We start from the raw sequence: 12,708 nt of genomic DNA, 5'->3' as shown, positions 1-12,708 counted from the left end.
GTGCCTATCTTAAGTCTTTAAATCAAAATCCTTTAGAATCTGCCAACATTCGGGCAACATCTCTCCCGTTTATATCTCTAGCCCGAAATCACAATACCAATAAAACAACAACAATAGCAATACTAATATCAACAACATTATCATCAACACCAATATACTCCATAAAACATCCAACACGATGTTTTTCCCAATTTCTCAACCAACCAGAAAAATATCCATAATACCATAGTCAAAGAATTATATTCAATTTAATCTCAAATTAATCCAAAATCTCCTTTCAAATTTATTCCATAGTCATCGTCTTCACTTTAATACTTTGCAACTTCTCTACTATGGTTCTCTTCTTTTATAGGACTTGCTAAACCTTCAAATCAACTTAATCATTAAAAATAGGATGGAGAACATACCTTATACTAGAAGAACTTCACCCCACTCAACTTCATCCAAGACGAAATTCATCACAACATTAAGTAGAGACAAGAACAATCCTTCTCCATGAATTAACTTGGGGTTTTGGAGTTTAATCCTCCTTTGTGATGGTATAGAATGTTTTGGAATGGAGGAGAGCCTTCAAGAATACTCTTATAGTGGAGAGAGAAGTGTGGAAAATTCTAGAGAGGTGTGGGGATGTTAGGAGAGTTCTAGAGGATTATGGAGTTGAAGAAAAATGACTAAAATGAAGTGTAGAGGCCCTTTTATAGGTGCCAAATTCAGATTGGGCCGGGTCAAAACATAAGTGGGCTTTTAAGTAAATTTTCGGGATTTTCCGCCTAGGTTCGGGTCCCTCTGACTGACCGTTTTAAAATGTCCATAACTCCCTGCTCCGATGTCTCATTGATGAACTGTTTTTTGCGTTGAAAACTAGACTCGACGAAATTCATTTTAGGTTTTTGAAACACCTTTAAACTCCTAATATACCCAGAGATATGCCCCTCCAAATTTGACCCAAAATTCTGCTAATTTTTTTCCAGATTTTCGACAAACTTATTTTCTTCGATTTTGCTTGGTCCCGGAACCTTTAGATACATTCTTAACACTTTTTAAGAGTATTCATTAACCTTATAAGGGTTCCATGACCTCTCCAAGATTACGTTAGTTTACTTACAACGCAAACGATGTGAATTTTTTTTTGAGGTGTAACATTTACTATTTATGCGCACTTGGTATTTGACTTGCAAATTGTTAAAAGAGGAGGGACTAGTACTTGGAACAAGTTATTTTCTTGATTTGAAACTGGGATAATAGGGTCTGGGGGTGGCTAGCATGTTGGTAGTTTTGACTTGCTTGTGACTTATATCCCACTGTCCTGTCTCTTATTTGGCTACTTGTTTGTAATGTTCATGTTGGTTTGTCACTTGTGACTTGTATTTTACGCTTGAATTTCTTACAGATTGCCTGGTTATCTTTGCCTAATATGATCACCCAATAGACTAAGTGTATAGTGTCTAAACTAGGACTAAAGCTGGCTTAAAGGACTGAGTGTGATACTTGCTTTTGTGACACACCTCCCTCTTGTCATTTGCTTGTGAAATCTGAGATTGCCTCATATGTATTCTTGTCCCCTATTTGCTAGTTTTTGAAACTGAACCATGTCTAATACTGTTAAAGACCTAGGACAGACCCTACTCCCCTGATTCTTGTGAATTTGTTTAATCTGTTCTTAATCACTCCTTGTAACTTAATAAGACCCCTGCTGATTGCTATCTTTTATTTTGGACTTTTGCGTGTAAATTCTAAATAAGACCAAGTGTAAACCATCATTTGGGAATCCTGTTGATGCTTCATCAAACTGACTATAAACTAAAATGATCCTAGTGATTAGTTGAGACCCCTATGACTTAAAGTTAGACTGAAATTAGAATTTAGAAGCCTGGAAAATAATAATAAACTTGTGACATGCACCTAGACCTGTTTAACCTAAAATTGGCCTAGGAAAATAGTTTTATACTTGCTACCTGATTATGTGACTTTTTTTTTGTATGAGTGAAACTGATAATGATTCTTGCCACTAGTTTAACTTGATGTTAATAAAAAAAAAGTGAATTTCTAGACCATTTGACACTATTTACTTTGATTGCTAAAAATAAGTCTAGATTAGTTACTTGTTTGCTTGCCTACTTGCCTTATTCAGTCATTCCTGAACATTGCTAAGTATATAAAGATAAAAATGACCTTCTTGAACCTGTTGGTGAGTTCTGAGACTGTCTAGGTTGAGAATTTGTTTAAAATGAGAACCTGAAAGATTTGTAGCTTACCTAGTTAATCTTTGAAGAGCTTGAGTGCCTTGAATCTTATGTGCATTTGTTGACTTTGTTTCTAGGAACTGTGAGAAAAAGATAAAGGATAAGAAAGTTATAAAGAACTTGGCTTTTGTCTCAAAATTGAAATAAGAGGGATTGGGGACAGTTTATAGATTGGTCTTGTCTCTGAATTTCTCCCTGTATTTTACTTATTTGTAGTTTCCATGAAAATTGCTCTTTGTAACTTATGTCTTATACTAATATATGGTCATAGTGTGTTTGAGAATTCTTGCTTCACATAGGCCATTAAAACCAAGTAGAGGAAGACTAGAATAAGATCAAAACTGTTTTAGAAGAACTGAGTGTGATACTTATTTTGAGATGGTCACTTCCTTTACTGTTTACTTGTTGATTTGAATACTATCTTATGTGTTATTTGTTCCTACCTTAACCATGTCTATTGTGCTCATTTTGAGCCTAGGATTGAGTATCATGAACCTTATATCCTAAAACTAGTTTGTCCCCTTCATTTTACCTTATCAGTCTAATTTATGGAACTGGGAACTAGCATTGGATTCATGCCTTGCCTTGTTTGTTTCTTTGGCTTTGGTTTGACATGACTTTACTCTGCTCTTTTCTTGCATTGTTGTTGCTTGCCCTTTATCACTATGAACCGTCCATTTGTGACTATTTTCTTGCTATTTTGGCTGCGGTGTTATTTGCAATTTTCAAACACTTTGCTTTTCTTAACTTGGTAACTTGACACCCCTTTATACCCATGTGTGCATCAGTGTTAAGACCTTAATTGAATATAAGTGTCACGACCCAAACTGATAGGCCGTAACAAGTGCCCGACCACTACTGGCCAAGCACTCCTATGCTTGCATTTACTGCTCACTGACTATCTCCGGGGCCCATACACAATCAGAATCGAGTCGTACTCTTGTTTCCCGAACAATCAACATAAGCGACACCGCACCGGAACTCACGGCCAACACATACATATAAACATAAGCACTGAGAGTAACGGCGCGAGCCGATTTGGCCGACACATATATATTGTACAACAAAATAAACGCTGACGAGGCTGCATAACATCACGACTATATATCACTGTCTACAGACCTTTATGGAGTACAAACTATAGAAAGGACAGGACAAGGCCCTGCCGTACCCATATATGTACATAACAGAATAGCATACCAAAAGAGCTGTAGCTTCGGATCAATGGAGCGTCTCGTTGACCCCGCGAGGGGAGGTCCTACTGCTGTGAATCGTCGGGCTGGCTATCTGATCCTGCGGGCATGAACGCAGCGTCCACAAGAAGAGACGTCAGTATGAATAATGTACCAAGTATGTAAGGCATGAATAGTAACATAGTAAGGGATGTAAAGTATGAATAATAACAGAATGGAAATATAGAGCATATCGTGAGATAAAAGAGTAACCTGTACATGTGAGTGCCTCTTAGGGCGGATGCCATGCATGCTTAGCTTTCTTTGAAAAACATTTTTTTGTTCATATATACAGCAAATAGAACATATCATGCTGCCGAGGCATCGGCTCCGATACATTTAACCACATATGTACCGCGTCCGGGCATCCCGCATCCGGGATGATATCATGTCATATTATACCAGCTGATCAGGTGGCCATGCGTCTATAGCGCCTCGCCCCTTTTCCCATATATATATATATCATATAAGCAGCATCCATGAGAGCCCAAGAAAAGCTATAACTCTATCGGAGTGACGTAAGGTCGGTAACCTCCGATTATATTATGGAATAATCATCGCTCTATCGCACTTTGAAGGAACAATTATTTTAAGGTGAGACTATCAATGAAGAATAACATCAAGAGAAAACATAGAATAAGGTCATAAATCTCATAAGGCGTCAATTCATATACTTTGAAGTCTTTAGAAAATAGAGTCATTATCAAGGAATAAAATTAAGGATCAAGAAATAGCTCAATATTCTCATATTCATATTGAATCCACAACTTGAGACTTTCAAACATGAAACAATTCTCATCATAATCATCATAGACATATTCTCATCTTTGACATCATCGTTGTCATTACAAAAACATGTCCGTCGTTGTAGTCATAAAAGTTACAAAATCATAAACCTTTGTTTTGGAAAAATACGGACATTTTGGAAAACATTTACGGGTTATCAGGAAGGGAATCATGCCTTGGAATCATAGACTTTTAACTTTTGATAACAAGGAAGATATGGAAACATTTATGAAATCATAACATAGGAATCATGCCTTTGAAAGAAAGGGACGAGCCTTAACATACCTTTTGGTTGCCTTAGTCGTTCAGCATTTATCCTTCCAAGCTCGTAAATCTACATATAAACCATTCATACTATTATTAGGCTCAATGTCATATGCTCATCTTAAGCCTTCAATTTAATTCCGTTTAAAATCGCCGAAATTCAAAGACCTCCTCCTATTTATATGCCTAGCCCGAAATCACAATTCAGCAACCAACAACAACAACAACAATACCAACATCAATAACATCATTTTCAACACCAATATGTACCATAAAACAGCCCACACGCTGTTCTCCAACTTCCATTACTAATCAACTTACTACACAATTATTTAGCAACTTTATCTCCGTAAATAAGCCTTAAATAATACCAAAAGAGAAAGATCCATACGTTTTTTCTTGTTAAGACAACAATATCTTCAATATCCACCTTGAATCCACCGCAAAACCATACTAGAATCACATCTATGCGTTTATCCGAGCTTCGATTAATACTTTGTCACTTGAAAATTGTTTACTTTTTGATTCCCTCACTCCCTCTTCAAATTTTCTAGAATTTTCTGGGCAAATTTAGTAAAAAGAAATGGGTTTTTACCCTTTATATAGGGTCAAATTCGGGTCGGGTCGAGTATGTAAGGCATGAATAGTAACATAGTAAGGGTCGTTTCTGCTCTGTCAGTGGAACTTGTAACGTCCATATTTCTCTCCTTCGATCTCCTATCGACGAGCGGTTTATTGCGTTGGAAACTAGACTCGACGAAATTCATTTTAGGCTTTTGTTTCACCTTAAAACACTTCATATGCTAAGAGATATTCGTCCCCCAAGTTGGACCAAAATTTTCACACAAAACATTACCCATCCTTTCTCCAAAGTCGTACTACTTCATTTCTTCCACTCATTTCCTTATAAAACCTTCCGGTATACCTTATATACATCCTTCACTCATTAAATATATTTAATAATTCTTTCTTCTTATATTCCAAAGTGGTTTTACTTAACCCTAACTCAACGTACTTATGTGTCAAATTTGATAAGTGCTCTTCGAAGATACGGGGTGTAACAATAAGTGAATATAGTAGTCCTTTTGGGTGTTATAGATCACTGATTAGCAGAAATTTACTATGCCCTAGAACCAATTAGTAGTCTAAAGTTCTTGGTTAGAAAATGAAGTTCTTGGGTATTTCATTCTAGTTTTGATTCTGGAAACTGAAGTGATTAAGTAAGGTGTATACTGAATATACATGGAGGGTATGCCACTATGGTTTTGCTCTCCATTAGACATATACTGTGTGTATATCAAGTGTATAATGACTCTTGATACTTAGAAAATTTTTGAGCATTTCTCCTTGGGCCCTTACTATTACTGATGGGCTTGTTTCAAATTTGGGCTACCTTATTATCCTTCTTAGCCGCTATAGTTGACCATCATATTTGGGCTCAGCCCAATAATGTTGTAATTAAAATTTTGGCCTTGTAATGATGATTGTAGCCTTTTAATTTTTGTACTTAGTTTAAAATCATTGATGTATTCTAATGTTGTGTATACCCATTTGTATCCTTGTCCACCCAAACCCGTTGGTGGGTCCCAACGGGGCCCACTAGCGTATCTAGATCGAGTCTACCAACTTGGTGCAAAAAATGGAGCATACATTTGGACCCAAGGATTACCTCAAATGCATAATTCATTCTTATTGGGCTTGGTCGGCCCAATTCCTTATCTCTTTATTTATGAATTTTATATTTCAAATTTGAGCATCTATTTTATATATTAGAACCTTTAAAAATTATCCTATAGTTTAAGAGTTGCCAAAACATGACTTTTCAAAATATTACAAATTGATTCGAATCAAGAGATATGACTCATAAAACTCTCCTAAAATTAATACTATTTCGCAATTTGGATGAAAACTGATTGATTTTTAAATATGAGGATTGAAATGATTATTTAAGAAATTTGTGGACTGTTTTGTGGACTTATGGACTGATTTGTACTTTCAAAAACTTGGACTTTCTTAAAAAGACTAAAATTGGATTAAAATTGAAAAAATGTAAATACTGTTGACAAATGGACAATAATAGTATGCCTTAAACTATTTTCTACACTTAAATAAAAACTCTTTAAAAACTTAAACTAAAAATCTTTTTCTAAACTCGAGCGGGCTTACGTGGTGTTCTACTTAGGTTTACGCCTTCGGATTTTAACTTAGGTGTTCTAGTCCGAAACCCAAAATGCCGAATTTTGGGCAAAACTCTACCATTTTTATTTTTCTTGAAAATGAGTAGTTTTTGCATAAATGACTAACCTTTATTTGCGGAAATATAAAACAAAAGCAGTTTTATCAAAAACAATTTATATCTACAAGGCATATTATTAGAACCCGTAGGTCAACTGTATTTTACGGATCCTTAATACTGGGATGTCTAACACCTTCCTCGGGGGATCACTAGAACCCTTACCCATACTTTGGTATAGACTGGGTTCATTTTTAAAATTTAACCATTTTAAATGAACCCTTTCGAACTGGTTTTCCTAACTTATTTATAAGTTAGGTGGCGACTCTAAAACGATGTCCATTTAGAGCACCATACACGTAGAAGTTTATTTTTTTCTTTTTTCCGGTACGATTGACAACCGTACTTTCCCGGGACACTTTCCTATTTAAATGAGGCAGGTGAAAATATGAATCGAAAAAAATACAACCCGCTACAATGATGATAAGTGAGAGAGTCTAGCCTCCGATGTCTTTGCCGAAAAGCGTAAAAGAAAGATGAGAGTCCATGATCCGAGGTCATTTATCGGAGCAGAACGAGTGTACGTTGCTCGAGGTTTCTTGCCGGGATTGAGAGAGTGCTCGTGATCCGAGGTCATTTTTCGGAGCAAGTGGTACGTGGACTTCACGGGTTCCACATGGGTTGTCTTTGCCGAGATGTGATGTTCCATCGTCAGAGTACACGTGTACGGTGCATATGCATTGCATTCATAATTCATACATTATTGCAGTGCATTGTACGTTTTGGTTTCCGATGATATTGTTACGATATGGTTGTGATGTATTGGTTCATATTGTTTTTACTGAGACTTGGCACAGTTGGGTTTAGATGCTATAACCTAGGTGATGACTTGTGGTGATTTGATTGTGATGTACTGGTTTGAATTAGTTATACTGAGACTTGGCACAGTCGGGTTTAGATGCTATAACATAGGTGATGAATTGTACCGTGGATATGGATTCGTGTTGATATGTACCTTATCGGTTTACGTGTTTATCTTGCTTTGTTGTCTTTATATGCGTTAGCTAGTCTTAGTCGGCCTATGATACCTACCAGTACTTATTGTTTATACTGACCTGCTCTTTTATGAATGCAAAGTACCAAGTGGGATCCACTTCTGCTCCTCGTGGCTGATATTCGAGGATTGCTGATTCAAGTCTCTTCAGAGTGAGAATGATGACGTTCGCTGCCCAAAGAATCTTCCTATTATTATGTCTTGCTTTTCATTCCGAGACATCATTTGGGACTACTTCTATTATTCTTCAGATTTGTAGTATTTAATTAGATTCTCTTGTATGACCAGACCAGATACTGGGGTGGATTTCATTTACTTCTGTACTTATTGATATTATATTTGTGAGACTTATGTTATTTTCTTTCTTCCGCTATTTTCTATAAATTGTGAATCTTTGAGTTAAGGGTTTGCCTATCGAGGTGGGAAAGGTAGGTTCCCGCACGACTTAGTGAAATTGGGTCATGACACAAACCCTACGTACGTGTGATTGACCGGCTAGGATAGGGATTTGTGTTAACCGACCTATGGAGCTTCAATGTTATAAATACCCGGGTCTTTCCTAGAAGAAGTTTGCACACCCATAAAGAGAGAATTCAGAATATTGAGCGAAGGAGATATATCAAAGAATATTCAAGAATCCAGGGTTGCATCCTTAGTGCAAGAAGAAGGATTGATGGAACTACTTTTACTATATAATGTACTCCAGTTCACAAGTCTAGGTATCTTGTATTAGGTTCCTATTGAGTTGTATCTTTATCCGCTTACATAGAAGCATAGAAGTAGGTACAAATTGTTGTTGTAAATTCAACTTCGAGTGGGAGTATACTACTTGAAGGTTGCTTGCTAGTCAGAAAGAGATTTGTAAGACAGGGATTTGAGACTAGTTCCTAGGTTACAGGTCTGTAACTTGAATTTGCAGTTGGCTCGTTGTTGTAGCGAAATGGTCAAGGTAATCCTACAGGTCTGTAGGTCGTGGTTTTTATCACCTTTTAATTAGAGTGGTTTCCATGTAAACATTCCGTGTCCTTTACCTTACTTTTTGTTTTTATTCTACAAACAAGCTTATAGAACAAGTTAGGTAACATGTTCTGTCCGTAGGCAAAAAGTAAGAAAAAATTGGGATAGACACTTAGGTCATGCAAAGATAACAAGTGGTATCAAAGCAGGTTCTCCTCAAATGGTTAACACAATTGTAACGACCCGTTTGGTCGTTATGGCTCTTTTGGCACTTTAACCACTTCCGAGCGGTGATTGACTCATTTTGACCCGAGGTTGACTTTTGGGCAAACGGACCTTTTTCAGAGTTTCATTGACTGCGAGAGGTCCGAATGATTGTTTAGAACTTGTATGTATGATTGGTTCGATTCCCAATGCATTTTAGTGCATCTCGGGACTTTGGATGGGAAATGGGAAGTAAGCATCGGTGATTGACTCGGTCAACGGGACCTCCGTTGGAACTTCTGAGACCACGAATGCATTCGTAGCATATTTTTGTATAAGTTTAGGTGGTCGGGGTATGAGCAGATGGCCTCGAGAATAAACCGAAAATTCGATGGAAGACTTACAAAAACATGGGGATTTCTGGTGTCTGGTGCCTGCAACGGCGGCACCAGAGCCGCCCCAGCGGTACCGCTATGCCGGTGAAGTGACCGCTAGGGCGGTCATGAGTAATTGGGCCTCACTGCTGCAGCGGTGTCCCAGCCGCCGCAGCGGCGCCGCTGTAGCGGCAATTCCTTCGCCGTGGCGGTCACGGGCAGGGGAATTTCATTAAATGTGTCTTAAAATAAGACTTAGACCCTCATTATGTCATAACTCGATATTGGAGCTTTGGAAGGCTGCTCTTGGGGATAAATTGAGAAATTTCTTGGAGGTTAAGCTTGGTCTAATTACTTCTCTTTAATCATTATCATCTTAGAATCATCCCTTCCCTTTTCTATCCCTTAGAAGTAGAATTTGAAGAAGGGTTTTGGGAGCCTTCTCCCTAGGGTTATAATTGATAAAACTTGATGATGGTAATACTAAAATATGACGAATCTAAGCTTAGTGATCATATCTTTCACTTTTAAGGTTGAATTTCGGATTTGGAGAATTAGGGCTCATACCCAATTTGGGGTTTTTTACTAAAATCAGATTTGGAGATAGTTTTTGAGCTAAATCAATAATTAATGATGGGGTTATGACTACCTAGGATTCAATTTGATATTTCACCCATGAATTTTCGGTTTCGCCCTTATGGGCCCGTTTCCCCAATTTCTACGGTTAAAATAGACCTAATTGATATGATAGCAATATTAATATCATTATTCATGATTTCTAACTTAGAATTCGATTATTCTTAGACTAATTTGGTTCTGAGCTTCAGAGAAAGGGCAAAGTGGTAGAGTGACTTGTTGGTGTTGTAGTTCGGCAGTCCAGGTAGGTTACGGTTTACTTTTGGTAAGACTTAGTATAGTGAATCATATATTTAGATTATGATTTCAGAGACAACACGTGAACCTTTGGGTGTGAAGTTGGGATGAACATTGATTTAGGTTGGGACTGATGTGTGTTGGGACTAGCCGCCTCGTTATGTGTGTTGATTGTTGGTATGATGCCATGATTAGTTGGTAGATAACGAAGGTCGCTTGTCGTCCTGATTTTGATAGGGTTGACATACCCTTTGGTAGTATTTGTACTGGATATATTGTTGGCGTAACCGCTGTTGGTACTTGAGATTATTGAGATATTATTGGCGTACCCGCTGTTGGTACTTGATTATATATGTTGGCATACCCACTGTTGGTATTGTGATGTGATGCATTATTGGCGTACCCTGTTGAGGTACTTATGATATTGAGCTTGTTGTTGATGATTGATAGATGCATTGCACGCATTCTCTCATAATTATCATGCATGGCCAATATTCGGTGATGATTCGGTATCGTTAATGAGCGAAACTGATATTTGATAAACTCTTTTACTTGAGTGATTATGAAAAAGGCTAATGTCCACAGATCCATTCCGGAATCATTATTTATATGAAACTGACACTTGATAAACTCTTTTACTTGAGTTATTGTGAGGAGGCCGATGTCCGAGGTTCACTTTCGGAATCGCTGATTTATGAAACTGATATTTGACAACTCTTTTGAGTGATTGTGAGGAGGCCGATGTTGGATGGTATATTCGGGCATCGTTTTTGCATGGCCGTTTCCGATGTTATGCCGAATTCGATTGTAGTGCATGGGCTCTGCGGGTGCCCCAGAGTGGTGCCAGTGAACTCCCCCTGTGAGCAATTAGCCAGGGTCCCGTCTGTCTGTTTGGCAAAGATCCGGGATGGGTGGCACTCAGACTTCGCGAGTCACACTGGGTTGTCTTTGTCGGGACGTCAATATTTCCATTCGGAGTACATGTGTACATCTCATTTGCATAGCATGGCATGGCATCATATTCATACCATTATTGCATTGCATTACATTATGACTTGAGTGAGATGTCGTGATGATTGTACTGTGACGATTTGTGGTGTTGATTCTATTGTGTTGATTGTCCCAGGATTGGATATACTCAGACTTATCATATTGGGGTTAGATACTTACATACGTGTTGATGGATACTCGATTACGATTGTACTGTTCCATGCGTGATTGGTTTACTTGTTTATTTGCGTTATTTTCTGAATTGTGTTAACTATGCTTAGTCAGCCTATGATGCCTACTGATCGTTGTTTGTCCGACCATTGCACTTACTGCATTCTTTTATGAATGCAGAGTATCAGGCCGAATCTACTTCTCTGACTCATTACTGATCGACTCCTCAACTTCTACTTGAGTTTTCCAGGGTGAGCATGGCGTCCACTGACCTCGAATACTCATCTTTTGCTTATGTCTTACTTTCCACTCAAGACATGATTTGAGACAATTATGTATTATTATTCAGACCTTAGTATTCAGATTTTAGATGCTTTTGTATGACCAGACCAGATACTGGGGTTGATTCAGTTATTTCCGCACTTATCTATATTATATCATATTGTGAGACTTACGTCATTTACTTCTTCCGCTAGTTTATTATATTTCTGATTGTGAACGGTGAGTTAAGGGTTCGCCTATTGAGGTGGGAATGGTAGGTGTTACACCCCGTACCTCGGAGAAGCACTGGTTAAATTTGAATGTAAGTATGTCGAGCTATGGCTAGGTAAAACAACTTTGGATTGTGACGAACGAAGCATTATTAAGTAAATTGTTTAAGTAAAGGATGAATTATGATCTTGTAAGTCGTAACCGGGAAGTACAACCTTGGAACCAAAGGACATGACCATTATCAAGTATGATTAATGATAAATATCATGTATGGAGAGTTTCGAAAGATTCCGGGATCAAGCAAATCGAAGAAAATAAGTTTGACGAAAATTCGAAAAAAAAGTTGGCAGGATTTTGGGCAGATTTTTAGTCAAATTTGGAGGGGTATATCTCCTAGTATATTAGGATTTGTAAGGTGTTTCAAAAGCCTAAAATGAAGTTCGTCGAGTCTAGTTTCCAACGCAATAAACTGCTCATCTATATGACATCGCAGTAGAGAATTATGGACGTTACAAGTTAGGCGGGCGGAGCAGGAAAACACCGCTACAGTACCCTAGTGCTACAGTAACCCGACCCAACACACACCTATAAATACCCCTATAACCCATTAATTTTCATTAATTTTCACATCCTCCACACTTCTTGAGAGTTCTATAATTTTTCATCACTTTCCATCAACTTCCATAACCTTCCATAATCTTCCAAAACCTTTCCATATCATCAAAAGACATCAAAACCTCAAGGAAAATTTATGGAAGATAATTGTTCTTGTTTCTCTTCAAGGTGTTGATTAACTTGATCTTGGAAATGGGTGAATAGAGTGAAGTTCTTCCAC

Source organism: Lycium ferocissimum, chromosome 4 (genome assembly GCF_029784015.1).
Source record: "Lycium ferocissimum isolate CSIRO_LF1 chromosome 4, AGI_CSIRO_Lferr_CH_V1, whole genome shotgun sequence".
NCBI lineage: Eukaryota > Viridiplantae > Streptophyta > Magnoliopsida > Solanales > Solanaceae > Lycium > Lycium ferocissimum.
This window is presented reverse-complemented; position numbering follows the sequence as displayed.